Genomic DNA, 23,951 nt, shown 5'->3' with positions numbered 1-23,951 from the left:
TCACAGTATTCTTCCCAGGTTTGTGCTTGAATATCAAAAGCGGAAACCGTTCCTACCGTGGCAGCCATGCTCTCTTCCAGCTTGTAGCTAACTTTAGCTCGTGATTTTGTTGTTTAAACGTCCCGGCAGACTTTTCTTCTTTATGCAGCATCCTTACGTTGCCTCGTTGCCAAATGTGATAAACCCATTAAGTGGAACAAGGACTCAAAGAGGCGATATCGTAGAATTAACACGAGTATTTTATTAACAACTGGGAAACACGTTTACAGACAGCCTGCATCAGCATCCTGGCATTCCACCTTGTGCTGACCTATACAGGAAGCAAATCTCTGACCTTAACAGGAAGCAAACCTCTGACCTTAGTAGCAGCATTGGCTACAGCACCACCTGGTGGATAACCTTAATCATAACATCCCAGATTACTATAGATGCCAATGCCAATTGTGCACTCACTGTGTCTCCTGAAGGGCTACTGTTGTGATATCACATCACTTACACACATCATGGCATCTGAAAACACTTCACTTCATGTTATAGAATATGACTCTTTAATAAAATTATATATTTTATCAGGGAACCTTTTACAGCAATGCAAAAATTGAGCAGAGACTGAATTTGAAAATACTGTTAATATTTATGTAGCCATACTTATATGGTAATTTTTTAAAATTTGGTTTACACGGTAAATAAGTAAATCATCGCATTTGTGTAAACATTTGGTGTTAATGCAATGCTTTACGCAGTTAATATTTTAACAACCTTGCGTTTTAAAATTGTTTAGTTTCTCTGCATAAATGTGTAATCATGTTTCTGTTTCTTTGCATGAATGCCTTTTCATTTTAAATTTCAAGTGTCATAACAAAAATGACAAGATGCGGTAAACAGCATGAATAGAAAAAGCACAATAACACTGCCAGGTAGTGCAAGGAGAAGAGCACTGGGCTGTCATTCACAATCGTATGTCTTGGTCATTTAGACAAATACGTAGAGTGACTGGAGTAGAGTTTGAGGTGCAAATTCAAATAATTTACCCCTAAAGTGTGCACCCCACACAAAATGTCTGTAACAAATTTAAACCATTCAACAGGAAACTGTGTAAAATGATGTTTTTTGCTCCACCCCAGTCACATACAACAGGTTTATTTATACCTGTAACAGGGCCCCTGGACTTCCCTTCTGTCACACGTTCATCTGATGACAAGCAACTGATATCAGAGCCATGTGTGAGGAGTGAGTAAAGGAGACCATCAAGTAATACATCCTCTTGAAAATGCAAACTTTGAAAATACAGATAAGGCCTGTTCCCAATAGTTGTATATGTCGATGTTGACTGGTTTAAGGATTTCACGATATTTTTTAAAACACGCAAAAGCCCTGTTATCTTTTTTCTTCTAGGCCTCCATTTCATCCCTCCTAAAAACTACAGTCCATACTCCAAATCTGAATGTGATCATTTGAAGGCACAATATGAAGGATAAGTATTGAATCCATGTTTATCTATATGCGTCAGGCAGCTTAAAGTCTGTCTTTGATCCAGCCTTGTCCCTGTAACTCGAGAAAATGAATGAACATTTGATGAAATCATGAAGACATTTCAAGAAAAATACATGACTAAAACTGGCAAGCAGGAACTGAACACACAATATCCTCCACAAAGAAACAGAACCCTGGAAAGTGAAATAAGAAAGAAAAACGAGTTCTACAAAGTCTGTTGGGAGAAAGGGGAGTGGTTCTGCAAAGAAGAACACAGGAATACTGAGAATCATATTGAAAGGGGCAAAGAGGAGCCTGGAAATAAAAATAGCTGCAGATTCTAACTGCAATAACAAGATCGTTTCCAGAACTATGGCAGAGAAGAGGTGATAACCTTGAAGGATGCTCATAGGGGCAGACTGAGAATGAACAGCAAATGATTAAAATATGCAATGACTACTTCTTGAAGTATTTACTGGAAAGGACTATAGTATCATGCCTTCCACGAAGGAAGGTAATCCAGTGTACTCACAGACATTAATGAGATGGCGTCTTTAGACAGGGCTCAAAACCAGCAACTTATATTCAGAAACTTTATGCATAGTGTTCATGTTTCCAGTTGATACCAAACAAGGGTGAGTGGAGGTGAGCGTCGAACTGGAAGAAGCAGTCAAGGTCCTACAAAAGGAATTGCATAAAATCTGTAAATAGGCAGAACAGCGGCAGATAAGATTTAATACAGTTATGTGTAAGGTATTGGAAGAAAAAATAAAATGCATAATACTCCATGAGCAGTGTAGAACTAGCTAACAATGAGGCTGAAAGAGATTGGTGGGTGTTAGTAAACTCTACACTTATCAGGTCAAGTCACTGTAGAGTAGCAATCTATAAAGTGACTAGAATGCTGAATTTTGTTGCTAAATCAGTAGAGTTTAAATCAAAGGATGTTACACTGAAACTGAATAGTGCTCTGGTCAGACTGGTCCCTGAATGCTGTGTCCGGTTTTGGACACCAAGACACTTTGAGCCTTGGAGGTGGTGCAAAAAAGAGCCACAAGGCTGATCCCTGCTATCAAAGGGTTTGGTTATGATGGACAGCTAGAGCAACTGAGGTTTTTTAGTCTTGAAAGAGGGTGACTGAGAGGGCAGCTCACAGAAGTATGTAAGATTAAATGATGGAGAAAATATAAATCTGGACCACTGCTTCAAGGTAAACCATGATAATAGGACATGGGGGCATAGGTTCAAAGTCGAATTTGATGTCAAAAAGCTGTCCTGTAGGCATTTTTTCTGGATGGGCTAAGATGGGCCAAGTAGCCTTCCTCATCTAGATTTTGTGAATATGTTAAAACGTTGAATCAAAAAAGCGACCGGAGAGTAGCAACAATTTGTATTTATAGCAGGAGTAGAATTCATGACCAGTGGCAATTCTTGCAGGCGCTATATTTTGTCCTTGTCTAGAAATGACATTGCAATGTTGCAACTTTGAATTCAGATTTAAGATATTGACAGAGCACTGAAATCCAGACAAACTGCTAAAATCTGCTTAATTTGAATACGTCTACCACGTCAGTATTAATGGTATAAGCTAAGTTGCATGTTTGTTATGTAGAGACAGTAACTGTGCTTTTATAAGCTTCTTTTTGTTGGCGGACTTGGAGATTATTTTCACACAGACAGTAATTTAACATCAGTACAAGTGAAAAGAGTTGAGTCAATACAATTGATATTCCATGGGTTATCTCTCTGACAAACACAAAAGCTCAGGCTGCAGTTAGTGTGAGGATTCCTATCAGCTCTCAGCTGGTTCATTGGTGTAAAGAGCCACCGTTATTAAACAGACAAAGCCAATTTAACAAGTGGAAGGCAGGGAGTCTTCTCATTTACACATAACTTGTGGAGTACGAGTGCCTCTTTCTGGTCAATGTAAGGACTGTCTCATTGGAATTTAGTCTTATTTTCAAAGTAAACTAAAATAACAATGGGGACAAAGTAAAACAACTGAAAGTTTTGATATTACTGTTAAATATTGAAAAAAAAGTAGAAGGCAACTGTTGTATTCACCTCTGTCTTATTTACCTCAGACCCAATGCCATAATCTGGGGACAGTAGTCATGTGGTCAGATCAGAGGACCTGTCAGATATCATACAGATCGACTTATTCAAAAGTTTAATCGTGTTAACCAGTAAAGTTGCCGATGTCACCGGCCCGGCAAATGAAGTTAACGGCCGCTGAAAATGGCCACAATGCTAACTGAGCAAAATTCATTTGGGGGTTGGAGATTGCTGGTGCAGCACTTACCTGTCAGGCAATGCCATCCTGGTGGCATTACTGGAGGCATCCAAAGCAAAGTTTGTGTGCAGGAGAAAGTATGATGTGGAAGCACACCACCGAGGCCGTCCCTGCCACAATGTCACCCTTACCACCTGGCTCCAGTGCCCAAAGAAGCTTCATGGCCTCAGACCACTGGTCAAGGTCAGTGAATGCACCTTCAAAAGCCGTCTCCTACCAACTGCACCTCTAGCCTCACACACTGCTCAATGCACGACCCACACCCCAATCACTCACCTACCAACAATCACTCACCTACCAACAATCTGCACCAATCACGAGGCACCTCTCCCATTCCTAGCCTCACCTCACCTCCTTGGAGGAGATGGTGCTGGCCATTCTTGGCAGGAGCATGGCTGAGCCCTTGGCCAGCGGCAGGACTGAAAAGATACAAGATGCTGGTATCTTCATACGTTATCCTCCTTCTAGCATGCACCTCATGCTTTCCCACCCTCCCCTCACCACAACTCCACCCTTGTGCCTTCCTCATTTCACACACCCAAGAAATGCAGCCTGCCCAGCCAGTGGGTAACCAAGAAGAGGGAGAGGGGAATGAAAAAGAGCAATAAGATGATTGATTTGACACTCCCAGCCACCAGTTCCTCAAGGTCAGCCAGCAAGGACATTTGCAGTGTCCCCCACTGAAAGTCAGCAGCCTTCCACCAGCCATGCTGCAGCCACTGGGGTAGCACTGCATAACATCTGTAGGATAGGCAAAGGCACACACAAGACACTCACTAAGAGAATGCATACAGGTGATGAGTTGATTTCTTGATGTCACATTGGATGGATAGATGTATATAGGTGGATTTGAAAGTTTGCTTTGTGGTGGCCTTTATTTCAGCATCGTGGCCAAGAGGATGTTGTGATGGTCAGTAACAGATGGAAGGTAAGGTGTGGGACTAATGTTGAAAGGGAAATTGGGGTTGCAGTCACTGGGACCGCCGGCGGATGATTCCATCCCAGATACAAAGGGGCTGTCTGGGTTACATTCTTCCGTCTGCTTCCTCCTCTTCAGCCTCCTCCTCTTCGGCTTCCTCCTCTTCTGTGTCTTCCTCTTCCCTCTGCGAGCAGATGCTGTAATTGTGAAATGACGGCATAAAATGTTGGAAATACTCAGATGATCTGGCAGCATCTCGCCCTGAGATGTGAACTCTGTTTTTCTCTCCACTGATGTTGAGCGACCTGCTGAGTATTTGCAGCATGTTCTGTCTTCTCAAAGGTCTTCATTTACCATCTGAGCCCTTGCAAGTGTCCAGCAGCACTCCCTACACACTTAAAGAACTTTTCACATCTATTGGAGCAAGCCACCACTTCAATAAAATCAAAAAAAACCAGTCCAAAACCTTAAATCCAAACTTACCTGAACGATGTATGTGTCCCTTTAAGAGGTGCAAACATCACCACTGTCAGCCTGCTTACACGTCAAGTTAATCTTGCATTCTTAGGACCCAGCGCTGGGGTCGAAGTTCGCGCTTGTGATTTTAAATTGGCGTTGCACGTCGATTTACGTCACAACGCCTCCATTTTGCAGCACAAAGGTAATGGCAGCCACCACAGGACCTGCCAGCAGCTGGTGAAAGAGTGGTGGCTGCCATTTTAGCGCCATTTAATGATGCTATGGAGTGGCGCTATGGTCATGAATTTCTAGCCCTATAAGTTTATAACACCAGTCAAACCCTTTCAGTTCTGTAGTGAGTTGTTCTGTTTTGTTGAAAGTTTTGATAATATTTCTGGGGGAGAAATTGGCTAACCCCCGAAAGCAGGCGTGCAGATCATGCCCATTCATTGCGTTGCATGCGGCATGGTAAATTGGTGCTGCCTGCTCTTTTAAATGATTGCTGCATGCAGCCAGCACTCCTTGCACTGTCCATTGGCTGCAGGCATCAGCAGGGGCCCCGATATCGTGAGTGGCTGGCGCTACTTAAAGGCAGCCTGCCCCTCTTAAAGGGGAGGTGAATTATGGCTGCAAGAAGTGGTGGGAGTTTTTTCAGAAGTCAATCTGGGCTGTGATACTTTGAGCATAATAATGTAATAATAATAATAATAATAATAATAATCAACTCTATTGTCATTGTTAGTGCACAAGTGCAGTACAACGAAATGTAGGCTTGCGGCTCCCGAGAGTGTACATTTAGATTAAGACATTTAAACATTCAACATTCATTTGGCTTGTAATGCATTAACATAAACATAATAAAGTGCATTGGCAGATGTGCAGGCTTTAGAGTGTATCAGTGAGTGCCCTGCAATATGTTTAGGTGATGTGGCTGTCATGGTTGAATAGCTGCCAGTGTGTGGGAGTTGTGCGTTGTGGGTGCGACGCTTGCAACTGTGCTAAGGGTGTGAGGATGAGGTAAAGCATATGAATTTTAGGGTTGAGTACTGATTGATAGAGATTGTTGGTAGGTGTGTGATGGGGGTGTTGTGAATTGAGCAGTGGCTGAGGTTAGTGGTACAGTTGGTGGCATATGCCATTTGAAGATGAACTCGCTCATCTTGACAACTCGTTTCAGATTGCTAAGCGTAGGGTTCAGTAGGATGACAGCACTGGGAAAGAAGCTGTTCCTAAATCTGGTCGTTCGGGTGCGAATGCATCTGTAGCGTCTCCCAGATGGCAGGAGGGTGAACAGACTGTGGCTGGGGTGGGTAGGGTCTTTGATGATGGTCCGTGACCTCCGTAAACAGCGTTTCTGGTATATGTGCTCTATGGTCGGTAGCCGGGTGCTGGTAATGCGTTGGGCAGTTTTGACTACCCGCTGCAGGGCTTTCTGGTCATAGTAGCTACAGCTGCCATACCATACTGTGATACAGTTCGTCAGGATGCTCTCTATTGTGCAGCGGTAAAAGTTAGAGAGGATCAGGGGTGACAGGTTACATCCCTTCAGCCTCCTTAGGAAATATAGGCGCTGCTGGGCCTTCTTCACCAGAGAGGAGGTATTGAGGGACCAGGAGAGGTCTTCCGTGATGTTGACTCCGAGGAACTTAAAGCTGTCCACCCTTTCCACCACAGCCCCATGGATGTGGATGGCTGAATATGCGAGAGAGCGAGCACCAAGGTTTTCAGACAATGCATTGGAGGTCTTGCTGGAAGAGGTGGAAAGGAGGAGAGATGTCCTGTATCCGCAGGGGGGCAGGAGGCCTTCCAGACACATGCTGCAGAGGCAGTGGGAACAAGTAGCGACAGAGGTCAATCCCAGAAAAGTTGCTCCAAGAACATGGATGCCGTGCAGCAAGAAGCTTAGCAATCTGAAACGAGTTGTCAAGATGAGCGAGTTCATCTTCAAATGGCATATCCCACCAACTGTACCACTAACCTCAGCCACTGCTCAATTCACAACACCCCCATCACACACCTACCAACAATCTCTATCAATCAGTACTCAATCCTAAAATTCATATGCTTTACCTCATCCTCACACCCTTAGCACAGTTGCAAGCGTCGCACCCACAACGCACAGCTCCCACACACTGGCAGCTATTCAACCATGACAGCCACATCACCTAAACATATTGCAGGGCACTCACTGATACACTTCCCTCTTTCTTGTAAGAGAATAATGGCAGGCAGCAGCAACGAACTGGAGGAGGACAAAATTGCCTGCATGTTTTAACCCCCATGGCAGGTACAGTGTTGGCCATCATGAGAAGGGGCATTGCTGAGGCCGTGGCCACTGGCGGAGCTGGAGGGATCGATGATGAGGGTATCTGCATACCTAATCCTCCTTCTTTCATCCCACTTCTCCATCATCCCACAATTTCTTATGACTCACGAGCTGCAGATGGTATATGCATGCACTTCTTACTTTCTCTGCTCCCTTCACCATGACCTAACCCTTGTCCCTTTTTAATTTCAGATACCCAAGAACTGGAACCTTCCCAGTCAGTGGAGGAAGAAGAAAAAGACAGTGAAGATGAAGGGACACCGTCATTCAATCTTACACTTGCAGCCAGCAGCTCAGAGACAGACACGGTATGTATTTTACAGGCAAGAATAGAGGAGGGATCTGCACGTGGTGATACACCGGGCACAAGTGCGCAGGAGCCAGGGCAGGGGGAAAGGATAGCACAGGTGCCAGCTCACCAGAGGGTGAGGTCGCACACGAGTTCTGCTGCAGAACAGTCAGGTGAGGACTTCAATGGCCCAGGCTACAGAAGAAGGCTTGGTGCATTGGAAAGCCTGCCAAAAAGTCTGCGCTCAGGAACATGGAGGAGACCAGCATGAACTTGGCACAGGGCTTTGCACAGACCTTGGAGCCCATCATTTCCAACATGGGAGGTCATCTTGATCAGCACGCCTGTGGAATGCACCATAATGCAGCGTCTAATAGCCGATGTCACAGCTTCCATTGCAGCACAAACAGCTTCCATCAGAGGTCTGGTTGATGCAGTGGAAGCTCAGACTGTTGCCTTGCAAGCTGCTGCCATCATGGCTTTGGATACCACTGTTCAAAGGGGCTTCCAGGATATCACAGCAGTCCAACAAATTGTTCTACAACAGATCAGTAGGATTGCTGAGGCATCACCCCGGGAGTGCAGCAGTGGCTCCATTGAGCATGAACTTGTTGTCCTTTCTCGGGATGACAGCATTCCTGCTCCCATCCCTGCCACTCTGCCAGTACCTTTGCCTGTCAACCAGCCAGCCAGCTCACAATGCTGCGGCCCAGGCCGAGAATGTGCGGTCTGAAGCCAGGCCTTCTAGGCCCAGAGCTGCTTGAACTCACCCTCCAAAGCCATCTGCAGTCTCTTCAATTTAAGGTCAGCAGCCTTCAACCACCCATGCTTCACCCACTGGAGAAGCAACTTGTAGGAGCAACAAGATAGGCAAAGGAACACAGAAGACAGGCACTAAGGGAATACACAAAGGTGATCAGTTTACTTTTGTATGCATTATGTCATGATTGAATTTATAAAATTGGATTGGAATATGCATTTCTGGTGGTTTTTATTTTTGTGTTATCATAAAGATGATGGTCAGTGATAGAGGAAAGGTAAGGAGCATGGGATGGTTGGTGAATGGGAAGGTGTGGTTGAGGTTACTGGTATCGCTCATTAATTATTTAATTACGTAGAGCCCGGGCAGAAGGGGATGTCCACGTTGTAGCCTCCCTTCCTCTTCATGTTGCTCCACTTCCTGTTGCACTTCCTCCTCCTCCACTTCCTCTACTTCCTCCTCCTCCTCCTCATGCTCCTCCTCAGCTTCTCATCTGATAGGTGGTGGCAAGGGCTGTTCCCTTATAATGGCCAGGTTGTGTAGAATGCAGCATACTACCACAAAACTTGATACCCACTCAGCTGAGTACTGCGGGGCTCCTCCAGAGTGCTCCAGGTAGCAGAAGCGTTGCTTGAGGATACCGATGGTGTTCTCTATAATGTTCCTGGTGGCAGCATGGCTTGCATTGTAGGCCTGCTATGCACGTGTGTATGGGTTCCAGATTGGAGTCACGAGCCATGTCATGAGTGGATAACTCTTGTCGCCCAGTAGCCAGTCTTTGACTTGCCATGGTGGGTCAAATACAGGTGTCACAGAGGACTGCCGCAGAGTGAAGGAATCGTGACTACTGCCAGGATAATGGCATTCACCTGCATGATGCGCTGCCTGTGGTCGCACACCAGGTGCACATTGAGGGACCTCTTTTGTGAAGTGAAGACATCTCAAGCATTGAACCACACTGAAATTGAGGTAAGAGAATTGCTCCCGAAAGACCCTCAGCGGATATGGCCTCCTGCTGAGAGCCCGTCTCCCCATCCTCCTCCCCTTTCTTCTAGCAGCTTGTCCTGCTCTGTGTGGCCTCTCTTCAGTCTCCCAGTCATGCTCAATTCCAAGAGGAAGCCCTACCAGGCCCTCCATGTCTAGAAGCAACTTGTTTCAGCACAAGCTTTTAAATCAACAAAAGAGTACTTCAGCATCAGCTAGACCACTCCCTGTAGACTATTCAAACTTTAGCCAAGCATAGGAAAGCTCCAAAAACGTGAACAACTGCACCAGCAGCTAGAAGAGATAATCCAGTAACTAACCTGTACATAGTTCATGATCCCTTTAAATAGCGCTGGTGGAGGTCCTTCATTTTGTTTAACGCGTGTTCAGCTGTGTGAGGTTAAGACAGGGTGTAGGCTGGATTGTGGAATTCGTAAATGGCAGCGCTGGTGTCAAATCAGCATTGCACACTGATTGACGTCATAATCTGCCTGCTTTGCATGATGCCAGTGGACGTTAGTTACACAAACCCCTTTACCAAGCTGGTGCCCAGTGCACTTCCCGTTGGAAGTGTGCACGCACATCTTGGACCCTATTTTAGTGCGTTAGGAGACCACATAGTGCCTAAAGACCTACACAACCCAATTCCACCACCCCCCACCCCCAGCCCCCAACCCCCATGCTTTCATTTTTTTTTGAAATTCTAGCCAGATTAACAGTTGCTGAACAAATCCATAGACCAAAACAAGCTTATAGTGACGGCATGCTTCAGTAAATAAGAGCTCATTAGTGAATAACAGACCTATCAAAGACTGGGTGAATGAGCTCATGCAGATCCAAGGATGCAGAAAAAAATCAGAGCTGCACATTCCTCCTGATCCGTTGTCTGAGGCACCACTCCAAGCCTCAGGATTTCAGCTGAATTGGCCTGCAACTGTTAACTGATGGCCAGAGCAGTGTTTTCTTTACACCACCCAAGGCATTGGGCTTACTTTGTCCAGCAGCAATCTCCAGAGACACATTTTTAAGACACATTCCTCACAAATGTCTTCAAATTTTTAACATGCTAGATTCCTGTGCTGGTACAGACCGGCGTCTACTCATGGTTCTTTGTTTTGATTGTCTCACTTCCTCCCAGATCTCCAAACACTAATCCCTAATAGAGATGCTAATGCAGAACTCAGAATGATGATTTAGGAATCAACGAAGAAACCTTTGTGTTTTGATCTGGAAGCAAGATCTATTGTCCAGAACTTGGAGTTGCGATGCATCTGAATCTTCCATCAGAAGTCTCAAATCCCTTTAGTAATTTTGGCAGGTGATGTAAAAAGCCAATAAAAAGAAAGAAAGACTTGCATTTATATAGCGCCTTACACAGCTTCAGGATGTCCCAAAGGGCTTTACAGCCAATGAAGTACTTTTGGTGTGTTACTGTTGTAATGTAGGAAATGTGGCAGAGAATTTGTACACAGCAAGGTCCCACAAACAGCAATGTGATAATTAGATAATCTGTTTCAGTGATGTTGGTGAGGGGTAAATACTGGCCAGGGCACTGGGGAGAACTCCCCTGCTCTTCTTCAAAATAGTGCCATGGGATCTTTTACGTCCACCTGAGAGAGCAGACAGGGCCTCGGTTTAACGTCTCATCTGAAAGACGACGGCTGCGATTTTCCCATTGGTGGCGGGTTGGGTGCGGGTCAGGTTGTCGGCGGGTTCTGATCCCACCGCCACTTTCAGCCGGTACAAATTTGCGATTTTGCCCTAATTGGGCAATTGAGTCCCTGCGTGTGCGCTCCCCTAGCCAATTAGTGTTTTGTGTCTGTAACTCGCCTCTGCTGACGTCTGTGAGCCAACTGCATTTAAGGGGCCCATGCAGCCTTGGTTCATTCTCTCATTATTTGCCTACTGGATTTGCCTGTTACAACTGCTGCTACTGGATTTGCCTATGACAACTGCTATCATGACTACCAGCATTTAATGATAACTCCCTTCATGCTCTTGTGGAGGGAGTCAGAGGGCGCAGGGAGGTACTCTTCCCATCCTCTGGGCGGAAGAAGCCACCACAGCAAACCAAAGCAGTCTGGCTGCAAATTGCTGAGGAGGTCAGCTCCAGATCCATGTGCACTCGAACCTGGGTGCAGTGCAGAAAAAGGTTCAATGACATCACACTTGGCCTCAATCTGCTCCCCATCTCCTCTCATCACCAGCACTCTGCATTGTCAACCTACTCCTGCACATCCCACTTTACCCTTACATCCCTTGCATCCTTAACCATTCCCTCTCTCTCTATGTTCACAATCACTTCACTATTCGACTATGCTGCCCTCACACTCGCTATCACTGTGATGCTATGACAAAAACTAACAACACACAGGGAGGGCCCTTGGTATTGGCACCTCACTCCATCTTTGTTTCCTTCTAAGCATCTATGCTATGGATTCTCTACACTCACTCCATCATTCTCACTCAAACTCCACTTGTGTCCCTCATTGCAGGAAAAGAGAGCCCACAATAAGAGGTAGAGGGCTAAGGCAGAAGGAGGGCCACCTTCCATAGCCCATCTCACCAACGCTGAGGAATCGGCCCTGGAGATCATCAGAGGTGATGAGGATCTGGAAGTGGGGGACGGTCAGACGGGCACAGCAGAGCAAGCTGGTGACAGAATAGATTTGCATCCCTCTCATTTACATTGCATGAGTGACTGATATGGCATCTGATGCTCATACAGTTTGAGTTATGATCATCTGCACAATTCCATGTGCTACGTTAATATCACATGTCTAACCTTTACTCCCCCACAGGACCATCAAGAGCCCCCTCCCCACTGTCCAGGAGGAAGAGCCTGAGCGGGAAGACTCCTCAGAGGAACCTGCAACCTCTGAGGGCGCAGCGTCAGCAGAATTAAGTGCACCCTGCACCAGTGCAGACACTCACACCTCGGTGGGATCTTCGCGACATAGCGTAGCGTTGTCACCTGGTGTATCACAGCTCACAAGTGAGCATCAGCAGATGGTGGAGACAGGGACAGCAATGGAGAGTCCTCGTCGGAGGCCGCAGGGAACTCCCAGCACTGTTCAGCTGCATGTCGACCCTGTACCTCTGGGTCCATCCAGAAAGAGAGCGGTGCTGGAACTCCAGGACCAAGTGCAGGAGTCTCTGTCAGGTTTTGTCTCCACAGTTACTGCGAGTGGGGAGAGGATGGAGGAGTCCAACTCTAACATGAGAAGTGCCTTTGTGGCGGCAATGGCGCATGAACGCACCACCACAGAAAGGATGGCTACCTCCGTGGTAAGGATGGCTACCTCTCTGGAAAGGTTGGCTACAGTAGAGGAGAGGATGGCTATGGCCATGGAGGAAATAAGTCACCAGAGTCTGGAAAACATGGTGAATGTTCAGAATAGACTGACATCTCTGGAGGAGCGATGGGCAGCTATTGTGCAAAGAAACCAGAGCTTCATGGAAGTCCTCAGCTGTAGGACTGCAAGTGCAGATACGGGTCCTCATGGCCCCCCTGATGTGCAGCAAGGTGCTGTCAAGCCACTTGCTAGCACTGAAGTGGGGCTGACCAATGAGAGGGATGTTGGTGGCAGGCAACAAGGAAGTGGGGGCTTCTCTCCAAGCGCTCACACTCCCATGCCACTGAGTAGCCCTCAGTCAGAGACCCACCAGAGACCTCACCCAACTGAGATGGGCGTCTCAGCCCCTGCACAGATGCAGGAGGAGTAGACTGTTGCCGAGCCCTCACAAGCTCGCAAATCCAGAGGACGCCCGCCAAAGGTGTTGAAGCAGGAGCAGCATGAAAGTGAGAAAGGTGCCTCCACATCTGCTGAAGCCACAGGGGAAGCACCACGTAGAAGCAGGCATAAGAGGAAGATAAAGCACAATTAGTCACAAGGGTAGTCACTTGGGTGTTCTGTTCTGTTGTCTTTAATTTTTGCCATTGTCATCCTTTTGTGCATTGAATAAACAGAAGTGATGGCAAACAGTTGAAGTTCTGACCTTTGTGATCTGGGAAATGGAAGTTGCACATTGAGGGCTCAGAGCGGCTTCCATTTGTAATGATGGTGGTCAGAGTGATAGGAACCCACAGGTTCTTGTCCATTGTCTATGGTGTGATAAGAAGGTGCCAGCCACATGTGTTTGACTCGACTACCTAAGCAAATCTGGCAAAGATTAGTGCATCCCTTGCAGCAATATGCTCACGTGCTGCTGCAGCTGGTTCATCCCCCTCCGCAAGGTCTTCTTCCTCTTCTCCTCCTCATCTGAGGAGACTATGCGCTGAGCCACTTGTTCCTAAGGCAGCTGCAAGCCACGATGCTGTGCGATGTTGTGCAGTGCACAGCAGACCACGATGATTCTGGAGACCCTGGCTGCTGAGTACTGCAGGGCTCCACCTGATCTGCCAAGGCATCTGAATTGCATCTTTAGCAAGCCGATGGTTTGCTCGATGATGGATCTGGTCGAAATGTGGCTGGCATTGTAGCGCTCCTCAGCTTCGTTTGATAACCTCAACGGCGTCATCAGCCACGTCTTCAGGGGATAGCCCTTAGCTCCAAGAAAAGTTGTGCTGGCAGATTGAAGAGCGGAGGTACACTACACTGCCGCAGAATGAACGAGTCATGACAACTGCCAGGGTACTTCGCGCAAACGTGCAAAATGCCCTTCCTGTGGTTATACACCAGCTGAACGTTAAGGGAGTGGAAGCCCTTGCGGTTGACAAAAACAGCTGGGTTGTGATGGGGTGCCCTAATGGCCATATGTGTGCAGTCTACGATGCCCTGCACCCTTGGGAAGCCTGCCATCTTTGTAAAGCCAACCACCCGCATGGTGACACTTACTTGATCCGTGGAGAAGTGGATGTAATTATGCGCCTTGGCAAAGAGGGCATCGGTTACCTGCGTGATGCAAGTGTGTGCGGCCGACTGGGTGATGCCGCTGATGAGCCCTGGAAGGACCATGAAGCAAAAAGATTGAGTGCAGTGGTGACTTTGACAGCCACTGGTAAGGAGTGTCCACCCGCTCCTCTGGGCTCCAGGTGTTGGTGCAGCATTGCGCAGATGTCAGCGACTACCTCTCGCGAAAGTCTCAGCCTCCTTTGGCACTGCTGCTCAGTCATGTTGAGGAAGCTCATCCTCAGCCTGTAAACCCTGTGTTGGGGGTATCTCCTGCAGTGAGGTGCAGCCCTGTGCTGATGCCCTCTGCCCTGTGCAGCATCAGGTGGCTGAGCAGGAGGTTGACGCTCCTGCTGGTGGTGCTGCTGTTGTGCCTAGTTCTGCTGCTGCCGTGGCTGCTCAGCCTCTGAATCTGAGGACCAGGATGACAGGGTATAAATGGTTCCCATGCTGCTGGTAGATATGTCAGTTGAGGAAGCGCTCAGTCAATGACAAATTTGTTATAGAGGATGTAACGAGCAGGGTGGATAAAGGGGAACCAGTAGATGTAGTGTATTTGGATTTCCAGAAGGCATTCAATAAGGTGCCACATAAAAGGTTACTGCACAAGATAAGAGTGCACGGGGCTGGGGGTAATATATTGGCATGGATGGGGGATTGGCTAACTAACAGAAAACAGAGAGTCGGGATAAATGGGCCATTTTCCGGTTGGCAATCAGTAACTAGTGGGGTGCCACAAGGATCAGTGCTGGGGCCTCAACTATTTAAAATCTATATTAATGATTTGGATGAAGGGATAGAGTGTACTATAGCCAAATTTGCTGATCATACAAAGATAGGTGAGTTAGCAAGTTGTGAGGAGGACACAAAGGGCTCAATTTTAACGCAGCCGACAGGCGGGCTTTTAGGCGTGTGGGGGGTTAAAATCGCAAAACCTGGGGGTCGAGACCCCCCCCCCACCTGGTTCCCGCCTCCACGCCATTTTAACCTAGGTGTGTCTGATGGACCCGAATCAGTCCCACCTGCAACAGGCGGGACTGGTCTTTAGGGCCCTTAAACAGCACTCATTGGCCTTTATAATCCCATTTTACAGGCGCTTGCCTGTTTAACCCTTTTCCCACATAAAACACGCCTGGTGGGGATCATGCCTGTGAAACCTGTCATGAACACTATTGGCTTGCTGACTATCAGCTGCAGGTCAACCATTAAAGAGGATATTTGATCAGTCATCATTTGCAGGTGGCAGAACTTTGTTGTCTCAGGTCTGGGGCAACTTTTACCAGGCCTAACCACAGCTGTGGAAGGTTGGAGCCTCACACACTTCTCCAGTGTGACCTCCTGCGAGACCTCTCTCGCCACCCTCACTCAGCGCTTCCTCAACTGAGGCATCTACCAGAAGCATGGGAGGCCTTTTTTTCCTTCCCCTCTTGGCGTTAGAGGACCTCCAGCCCCATTCGCGAAATGACACACGCCACAACTGCAGAAGTTGCTATCAGAATTTTTATGAAAAACAAACAACTGATGGCATTTTTACAAAATACACAGCATTTCACCCAAGTGACTACCCTTGTGACTATTTGTGCTTTATTTTCCTCTTACGCGTGCTCCTACATAGTGGTTCCCCTGTGGCTTCAGCAGATGTGGAGGCCCCTTGCTCACTTTCCTGCTGCTCCTGTCTCGACACCTTTGGCGGGCGTCCTCTAGTGTGGTGAGCCTGTGTGCTCCTGCGGCTGTGCAGGGGTTGAGACCTCTATCTCCGTTGGGTGTGGACTCCGGCGGGGCTCTGACCGAGGGCTCTGTAGCGTCATGGAAGTGTGAGCGCTTGGAGAGGAGCCCCCACTTCCTTGAGGTCTGCCACCAACCTCCCTCTCATGGGTCAGGTCCTCCTCAGTGCCTGCAAGTGGCTTGAGAGTAGCTGGCTGCACATCAGGGGGGCCATGGGGACCCGTATCTACAATGGCAGTCCTACTCAGAAGGACTTCCATGAAGGTCTGGTTTCTCTGTTCAATAGATGCCCATCACTCCTCAAGAGATGTCATTCTATTCTGAACACGCCATGTTTTCCATACCCTGGCGACTAACCTCCTCCATGGCCATAGCCCTCCTCTCCTCTACCGTAGCCAGCCTTACCACGGAGGCAGCAATCATTTCCACATAGGTAGCCATCCTTTCCATGTTGATGCGTTCATGCACCACTGACTCCACAAAGGCTCTGCTCATGTTCGCTATGGACTCCTCCATTCGCTCCACACTCGCAGCGACCGTGGAGACAAAACCTGCCAGAGACTCCTGCATCTGTGCATGGAGTTCCATCACCTCTGATCTTACGGATGGATCCAGAGGCAGAGGGTCGACATGCAGCTGAGCCGAGCTGGCACAGTCCTGTGCCCTCCGACGAGGACTCTCCACTGCTGTCCCTGTCTCCACAATCTGCTGATGCTCACTTGTGAGCTGTGATACACCAGGTGACAACTCTACCCTATGTCCCGAAGGTCCCACCGAGGTGTGAGTGTCTGCGCTGGTGCTGGGTGCGCTTATTTCTGCTGACGCTGCACCCTCAGAGGTTGCAGATTACTCTGAGGAGTCCGGCTACTCAGGCTCTTCCTCCTGCACACTGGGGCAGGGGCTCTGATGGTCCTGTGGGGGAGTCAAGGAAAAAGTTAGAGATGTGATGCCAAGGTTTCATGCACATTGCATTTTGCAGATGATCATAAGTCCATATGATGTAGCTTCAGAATCATTATCAGCGACTCATGCAATGCCAATGAGAGAGATGGAAAACTATTCTGTCACCAGCTTGCGGGGATGCTGCTGTCTGTCCTTCCCCAACTTCCACATCTCGGTCAGCCCCGGCAATCTCCAGGACGCCTTCCTCCCAGGGGGTGAGCTGAGCTACTGAGGGCGGCCCTCCTCCTGTCCTGGCTCGCTCTCTCCTGTTGTGAGCTCTCTTTTCCTGCAATGAGGGAGACAAGTGGAGGTTGAGTGAGAATGAAGGAGTGAGTGCAGAGATTGCATAGTATAGATATTTAGAAGGAGACAAGGAAGGAGTGAGGTTGCAAGACCAAGGGCCCTCCCTGTGTGTAGTCAGTTGTGTTCAAAGCATCAGAGTGAGAGGGAGTGTGAGGGCTGCATGGTGGCATAGTTCTGTGAATGTGAGCATAGAGAGAGAGGGAATGGGTAAGGGTGCATGGATGTGAGTGTCTAGTGGGATGTGAAGGAAGAGATTGCTAAAGCTGAGTGCTGGTGAGGAAAGGCAATAGGGATCAGATTGAGAGTGATGGAAACTTCATACAGTTCTTACTTTTCCAGTGCGAAGAAGGTCATGGAATCTTTTCCTGCACTGCAACCATGTTCTTCGTGTGAGCCCCAAGGAGTTGACTTGACCTGCCAGCTGTAGCCACATAGCCTTAGTCTGGCTGGGAGGCCTCTTCCTCCCTGAAGAAGGGAACAGGACCTCCCTGTGGGCCCTAGCACCATCCAGTAATGCCTGGAGTGAAGCCTCATCAAATTTGGGGGCAGATCTGGCCCTCCCGCTGGCCGTTCCTCCTGCAGGCTCCTGTGCCATCTTAATGGTGAAGTTTGGGAGCATGCAGAGGAAGCAAGGCTTGCTGTGGACTTTAAAAGCAGCAGCAATGATGACGTCATATTCTGCGACTTTCTGACTGGAAATACTCAATTGCCAAGGCTTCCCACACGCTGGAAATCAATTGGCCAATTGTGTTAAAATTGCATCAATCTCACAGGCCCATTTAGAATCGTGTGGGAATCACTAAATTCGGGGAACCCGCCAATTCCCCGCACCTGAGTTAAAATCGACCCCAAAGAGTCTGCCGAGGGATATCGACAGGTTAAGTGAGTGGGCAAAAAATTGGCAGATGGAGTATAATGTGGGAAAATGTGAGGTTATCCACTTTGAAAGGAAGAATGAAAAAGCAAATTATTATTTAAATGGAGTGAGACTACAACATGCTGCGGTACAAAGGGATCTGGGGCTCCTAGTACATGAAACACAAAAAGTTAGCATGCAGGTACAGCAAGTAAGTAGGAAGCCTAATGGAATGTTGGCCTTTATTGCAAGGAGTATGGAGTATAAAAGTAGAGAAGTCTTGATGCAACTTTACAGGGCGCTGGTGAGACCGCACCTGGAGTACTGCATACAGTTTTGGTCTCCATATTTAAGGAAGGATATATTTGCATTGGAGGCAGTGTAGAGAAGGTTCACTAGGTTGATTCCTGGGATGAAGGGGTTGACGTATGACGAAAGGTTGAGCAGGTTGGGCCTATACTCATTGGAGTTTAGAAGAATGAGAGGTGATCTTATTGAAACATTTAAGATTCTGCGGGGGATTGACAGGGTGGATGCTGAGCGGATGTTTCCCCTAGTGGGGGTATCTAGAACTAGGGGGCATAGTTTCAGAATAAGGGGTCGCCCATTTAAAACGGAGATGAGGAGGAATTTCTTCTCTCAGAGGGTCGTGAATCTTTGGAATTCTCTACCCCAGAGAGCTGTGGAGGCGGAGTCATTGAATATATTCAAGGCGGAGATTGACAGACATTTGAACTACAAGGGAGTCAAGGGGTATGGGGAGAGAGCGGGAAAATTGTGTTGAGGCCAAGATTGGATCAGCCATGATCTTATTGAATGGCAGAGCAGGTTCGAGGGGCCGACTGGCCTACTCCTGCTCCTGTTTCGTATGTGCTTATGTTCTAACGTGGGAAGAGGGTTTTTCCAGGAGGTCACAGTGGAGATGGATCTCAGCTTCACCACTTCCAAGGTCAGTAGACCTGCAAAAAGTTTTCCGAGACCTGAAAAAACAAAGTTCTGCCATCTGCAACTGAGCCTTGTTGAGACCTCTGTTTTTATGCTGCAGCTGCAGCTGTGAAGAAGGCAGCGACTTGTGAACCCGGCACAATCAGTTGGTGTGCTTTGGGAGCGACGTGGAATGCGCAGAAAAAGTGGGAAATTCTAAAACTGCTGTCAAAATAGCATCATCCAGGTAGTTAACAAGCAGTTAACTGCCTTAAGGGCCTATCCCGCCGCTTGGTGGCGGGACCAATCGGGAGTCTAGGAGGCCGCCTTTGGTAAAGTTGCACGGAAGCGTCTTGACGGTGGGATCGGAACCCGCCGTCAATATTTCCGACTTTACCACCTGACCTGCCTCGAAACCCGCCCTCTGAGCGCTGGCAAAATCGAGCTCGACATCTCCGACAGTGCAGCACTCTGTCAGCACTGCACTGGAGTGTCAGCCTGGATTATGTGCTCAAGTCTCTAGAGTGGAACTTGAACCCATGACTTTCTGACACAGAGGCCAAGAGTGCTACCACTGAACCGCGGCTGACGCCTAAGCCTTTCATTAACTGATAGCAGAATATATTCCAATTAAATAGTCCAGTGAAGTTATACTGCTATTCTAATACTATTTAAAATTCAAATTCTGTATAGCTTATTCAGTTTTAACAGTGGAGTGACTCTCACAATGTTTTGTAGTTATAGCATTCCATGTAGCGATGTTAACCTGGTCCATACACACCTAAACTTTTTCACACCCAGCACGGGTGGCAATGTGATAACTCCATGAACATCGTTATGAACACACTAAATTGTGGACAGACCTGACCTTTTCATTAATGATTTAATCCTTTCTCACCTAGTTTTGCAGCCTTTTTGCCACCCTTCCTTTTTCCTTATCAGGAATCTTTCTTTTATTTTGTTAATTGCTTTTGTTGTTTTATTTCATTTTTGGTTCCAGCCACCGCCCCCCCCATCCGTTTTTTAACCTATTTTAATAAGAGTCTCCTTGATATCATGTGCGTCTTGTTTAAAATCATAAATATGTCTGGAAAATGTGTTCTTGCGATAGCAGAGCTCCATTGTGAAGATATTTTAAATGGCATTGGCAAACGCTCTTAACACATTTATGCTTTTTGCAGTTTATTGATGATTTGATTTTCTAAAATGCCCCAATGTAGTTCTGTTCCTGCTGTCCTACTGGTAAAGAGAATTTCCTAAATTTGACGGTGGAGGTTCTACTGAAAGACACAGAAATCCTGCCATGTTTTCAGGGAACCTGCCACTAATTGTGCTCAATAGCTCTTCATGGTAGAAAATCTCAGTGATATTCTCACACGTTTGTTGAGCCAATAGAATGAATTTCATCTCTGACTCAATGAGGTATGGGGTAAATTGCAAAAGGAAGGGCTGCAGATTGATATCGATGCAGTTTTGGTCACCTCTCTGCCTGCTCAGTTGAGGACTGCTGCAGGACACCTTAAGCACAAGAGAAAAAAACAACCATGAAACCGGAGAATATTATCAAAATGGCCAGCAGTCCCGCAAACACCAGTAAAATCAATGAAATGACTGCCTTATCACTTAGAACGATTATCTGACCTTTGCACAGAGATGAAAGGTGGAAGTGAAGTGAAGTTTGGGTAATCAGTTCTACTTCATTGACTATGAGCCTCTGCTGATGCCAGCTCATTATTCTGTCCCATCTGTGAATCAGGTCTTTGTGGACCAGAGAGTGAACCAGCAGGAAGTGGGCCAATTTAACACATTCCTAAAGTGTAGAGACTTAATAAGAGTCCCAAATGTCTGTATGATTACTGTCATACGCAGTTTATTCTAAGAATATAGGTGTCATCTCTTCCAGATTTCCTGCACATTTGTTCATATTTCGTAAAAAGTTATTGGCAGATTTTACAGACTCGTTCTGTAGTTTAATTGACGCCTGGTCATTATTAATTGTAGTTGATTTTAAAAATTATTTGCAAAGATTCTTGTTTTCCCTCTCATGTGTCACTCAACCATCCCCAGGAGTCCATGAAGGATAATCATTCACCTGTTTGTATGGGAGAGCAGGAAATGGACGGAGGTGAGCGGGGTGAGAGTAGGGGCCACACAAGGAGACGGCGTGGAACTTGTCCCAGTTTATGGTCATTAACATGGTAGAGGTGAGGTGCCACTCACAAAACATGCTCAACATAGGCATTTCACCAATTAGGATGCGGTTAATCAGGTGCTACTGCAGTTTCTTCTGGGACTATTAAACAGCAGCTTAAAGAGGACGTACGTTTTATGTTGACAAAAGAGAGAAGCAACACCATGGAGCTTCAGGAAGATGCCTGTGGGCAGCATGAGTTCCAATAGGGCCTAAGGTTTTCGGATGCAGCTGGGGAGATGGTGGTAGAGCAAGTGAACAACAGAACTGATGTCCTCTTCTCCACATAGGATGGACGGGTACCGCGGCAAATTGGTGAACAGGCATGCAAGCAATTGCACAATGTATTAATGCTGTCAGCATTTTTGTCAGGATCTGGCTGCAGTGTCATAAAACATTTAGTGCTATCACCAGGATTGCTATGGTAAGACTCTCTTTTACGTCTCACACTGTCTGCACAGCTGCTCAAAGATCCTACCTTTGCCTCAGTACTATCTATCCTTCACTCCCCTGCTTGCCATGGCTGTCCATAAGTCAGCAAGGAAGACATCACTGGGCTGTATTGCAGGAAACCACAGGACCTCTCCAGACATCTGAATTGTTGCTTGAGGACTCCAATGGTCTGTTCGATGAGGGCTCCAGCTGACCCATTGCATCTGATTGTAATGGAGATCCGCAGCCAAATGTGGGTTCCTAAGAGGACTCATGTGCCAAGGATGCAGGGATAGCCCTTGTTTCTAAGCAGCCAGTCTTTAACTTGCTGTAGAGGAGGAGACAGGGGTATTGGTCACCCATTCTGGATGGGATGCATCCTAGGTTGCTGAGGAAAGTAAGGGTAGAAATTGCAGAGGGGATGACCACAATCTTCCAAATCTCTTTAAATACAGGGGTGGTGCCAAAGGACTGGAGGATTGCAAATGTTACACCCTTGTTCAAAAAAGGGGAGAAGGATAAATCTGGCAATTACAGGCGAGTCAGTTTCACGTCAGTGGTGGGGAAGCTTTTAGAAACAATAATCCGGGAGACAATTAACAGCCACTTGGACAAGCATGGACTAATAAAGGAGAGCTAGCAGGGATGTGTTAAGGGCAAATCATGTTTGACTAATTTGATTTGAGTTTTTTGATGCGGTAACCAAGAGGCTGGATGAGGGCAGTGCAGTTAGGGTTGTGTATATGGACTTTCAAAAGGCGTTTGATAAAGTACCACATAATAGGCTTGTTAGCAAAATTGAAGCCCATGGAATAAAGGGGGCAGTAGCAGCATGAATACAAAAGTGGCGAAGGGATAGAAAACAGAGGGGGAAAAATTTGTGTTCGCCAGAAAAGTTGCCGGTGTCACCGACAACTGCAGTTAACGGCCGCTGGAAATGGCCGAAATGCTAACCAAATGAAATTGGTCTGGGGGGCATGGAGATAGATGACGCAGCGCTCACCTTCTGTGCAACGCTGTCCTGGTCGCATTGCTGGAGGGATCCGGGAAGAAGTTCCTGTCCAGGTCCGGTTTTGCAGCTTCCCACAGCCTCTGTGAGAGAAGCTATGGAGCTCGCAGGGAATTGTGGGCAATGAAGAGGTCTGAGAATTAAAGGGGCCATGCACACTGAAGCAATACAAAATAAAATGCCGTGAATCAATACATTTTTCAGCTCTTTCTGCCTTTTAAAAAATATTCAACATTTAAAAGAAGTTCCAAATGTGAATATTCAGCTGTTAAAGCTGAATTACCTTACTAACCTCAACAAATGGAAAAAAAACTGCCTCAGTGTTGTGTATGTACCTTTAAGAGAATAACTGGTCTCAGACTGCAGTACCGGCAGTGACCACCCCTGTATAAAAGGCGCCAGTGAGCCTCTGTTGTTTCAGTTTCACTATTGACTTCCACCAGTAAAGACTTATTTTGTTCCACTCCTGCTGTCTGTGTCTCAATCATTCACGGACGTAATACTGGCGATGAGCAGATACGAACCTACCTACAGTCTGCACCACCTCCTGGGATCCATTCCTACAGCGAAGTGAGCAGAGGTCGAGGCCAGAAAGAAAACAAAGTAAGAGGCAGTAGAAACGGCGTCGACCGTGGGCATCCGCCCTGTGTTGCAGAGTTGAAGATTGCTGGAGAAGCTGTCGGATGCGGGGCCTGGTTCCTGTCGATGGTGCTTCAGCTAATCGGGCTGGTGGCAGGTAGTGCACTGATCCTTCCTGGGCTGCGGCGGTCGCGAACTCGAGCGGGTGGTTTGCAACGGGGCCGAGCAGCGTTGTCGGGAAGAAGAGAGAGAGAAGGTGGAGCACACAGGGCGCGGCCGGTGCTACGAAGCCGGGCTGCGTATAGACCCGCGAAGAGGGAGGCAAGTGTCCCACAGGGTTGTTCCACGACGGGAAAATAATAAAAATAAAAATAAAATATTAAACGCGCAAGAAACCGTGGAAAGCAGCGCTAACAACAGCGGGGAAGAAGGCAAAGCGCGGGAGGCGCCATCTTAATCAGCGGGGAAGAAGGCAAAGCGTGGGAGGCGCCATTTTGTTAAATCGGGGAAGAAGGCAAAGCACAGGAGGCGCCATTTTAGATTTGCAAGATGCCGAAGACTGGCTGTATCACTGCTTTTGATAATACAATAGAGG

The 23,951-nt window shown here is 47.3% G+C and overlaps 1 pseudogene; it reads left to right on the top strand.

Moving 5' to 3' along the window:
- The first annotated feature begins 1,968 nt into the window (after positions 1 to 1,968).
- On the top strand, positions 1,969 to 8,492 carry LOC147109461 (uncharacterized; annotated as a pseudogene).
- Positions 8,493 to 23,951: the final 15,459 nt, after the last annotated feature.

This window comes from Somniosus microcephalus, chromosome 12 (genome assembly GCF_052327205.1).
Source record: "Somniosus microcephalus isolate GS21.2 chromosome 12, FLI_Smic_1.0, whole genome shotgun sequence".
Lineage (NCBI taxonomy): Eukaryota > Metazoa > Chordata > Chondrichthyes > Squaliformes > Somniosidae > Somniosus > Somniosus microcephalus.
The sequence above is the reverse complement of the archived record's forward strand: the minus strand, read 5'-3'. Positions and strand labels throughout refer to the sequence as shown.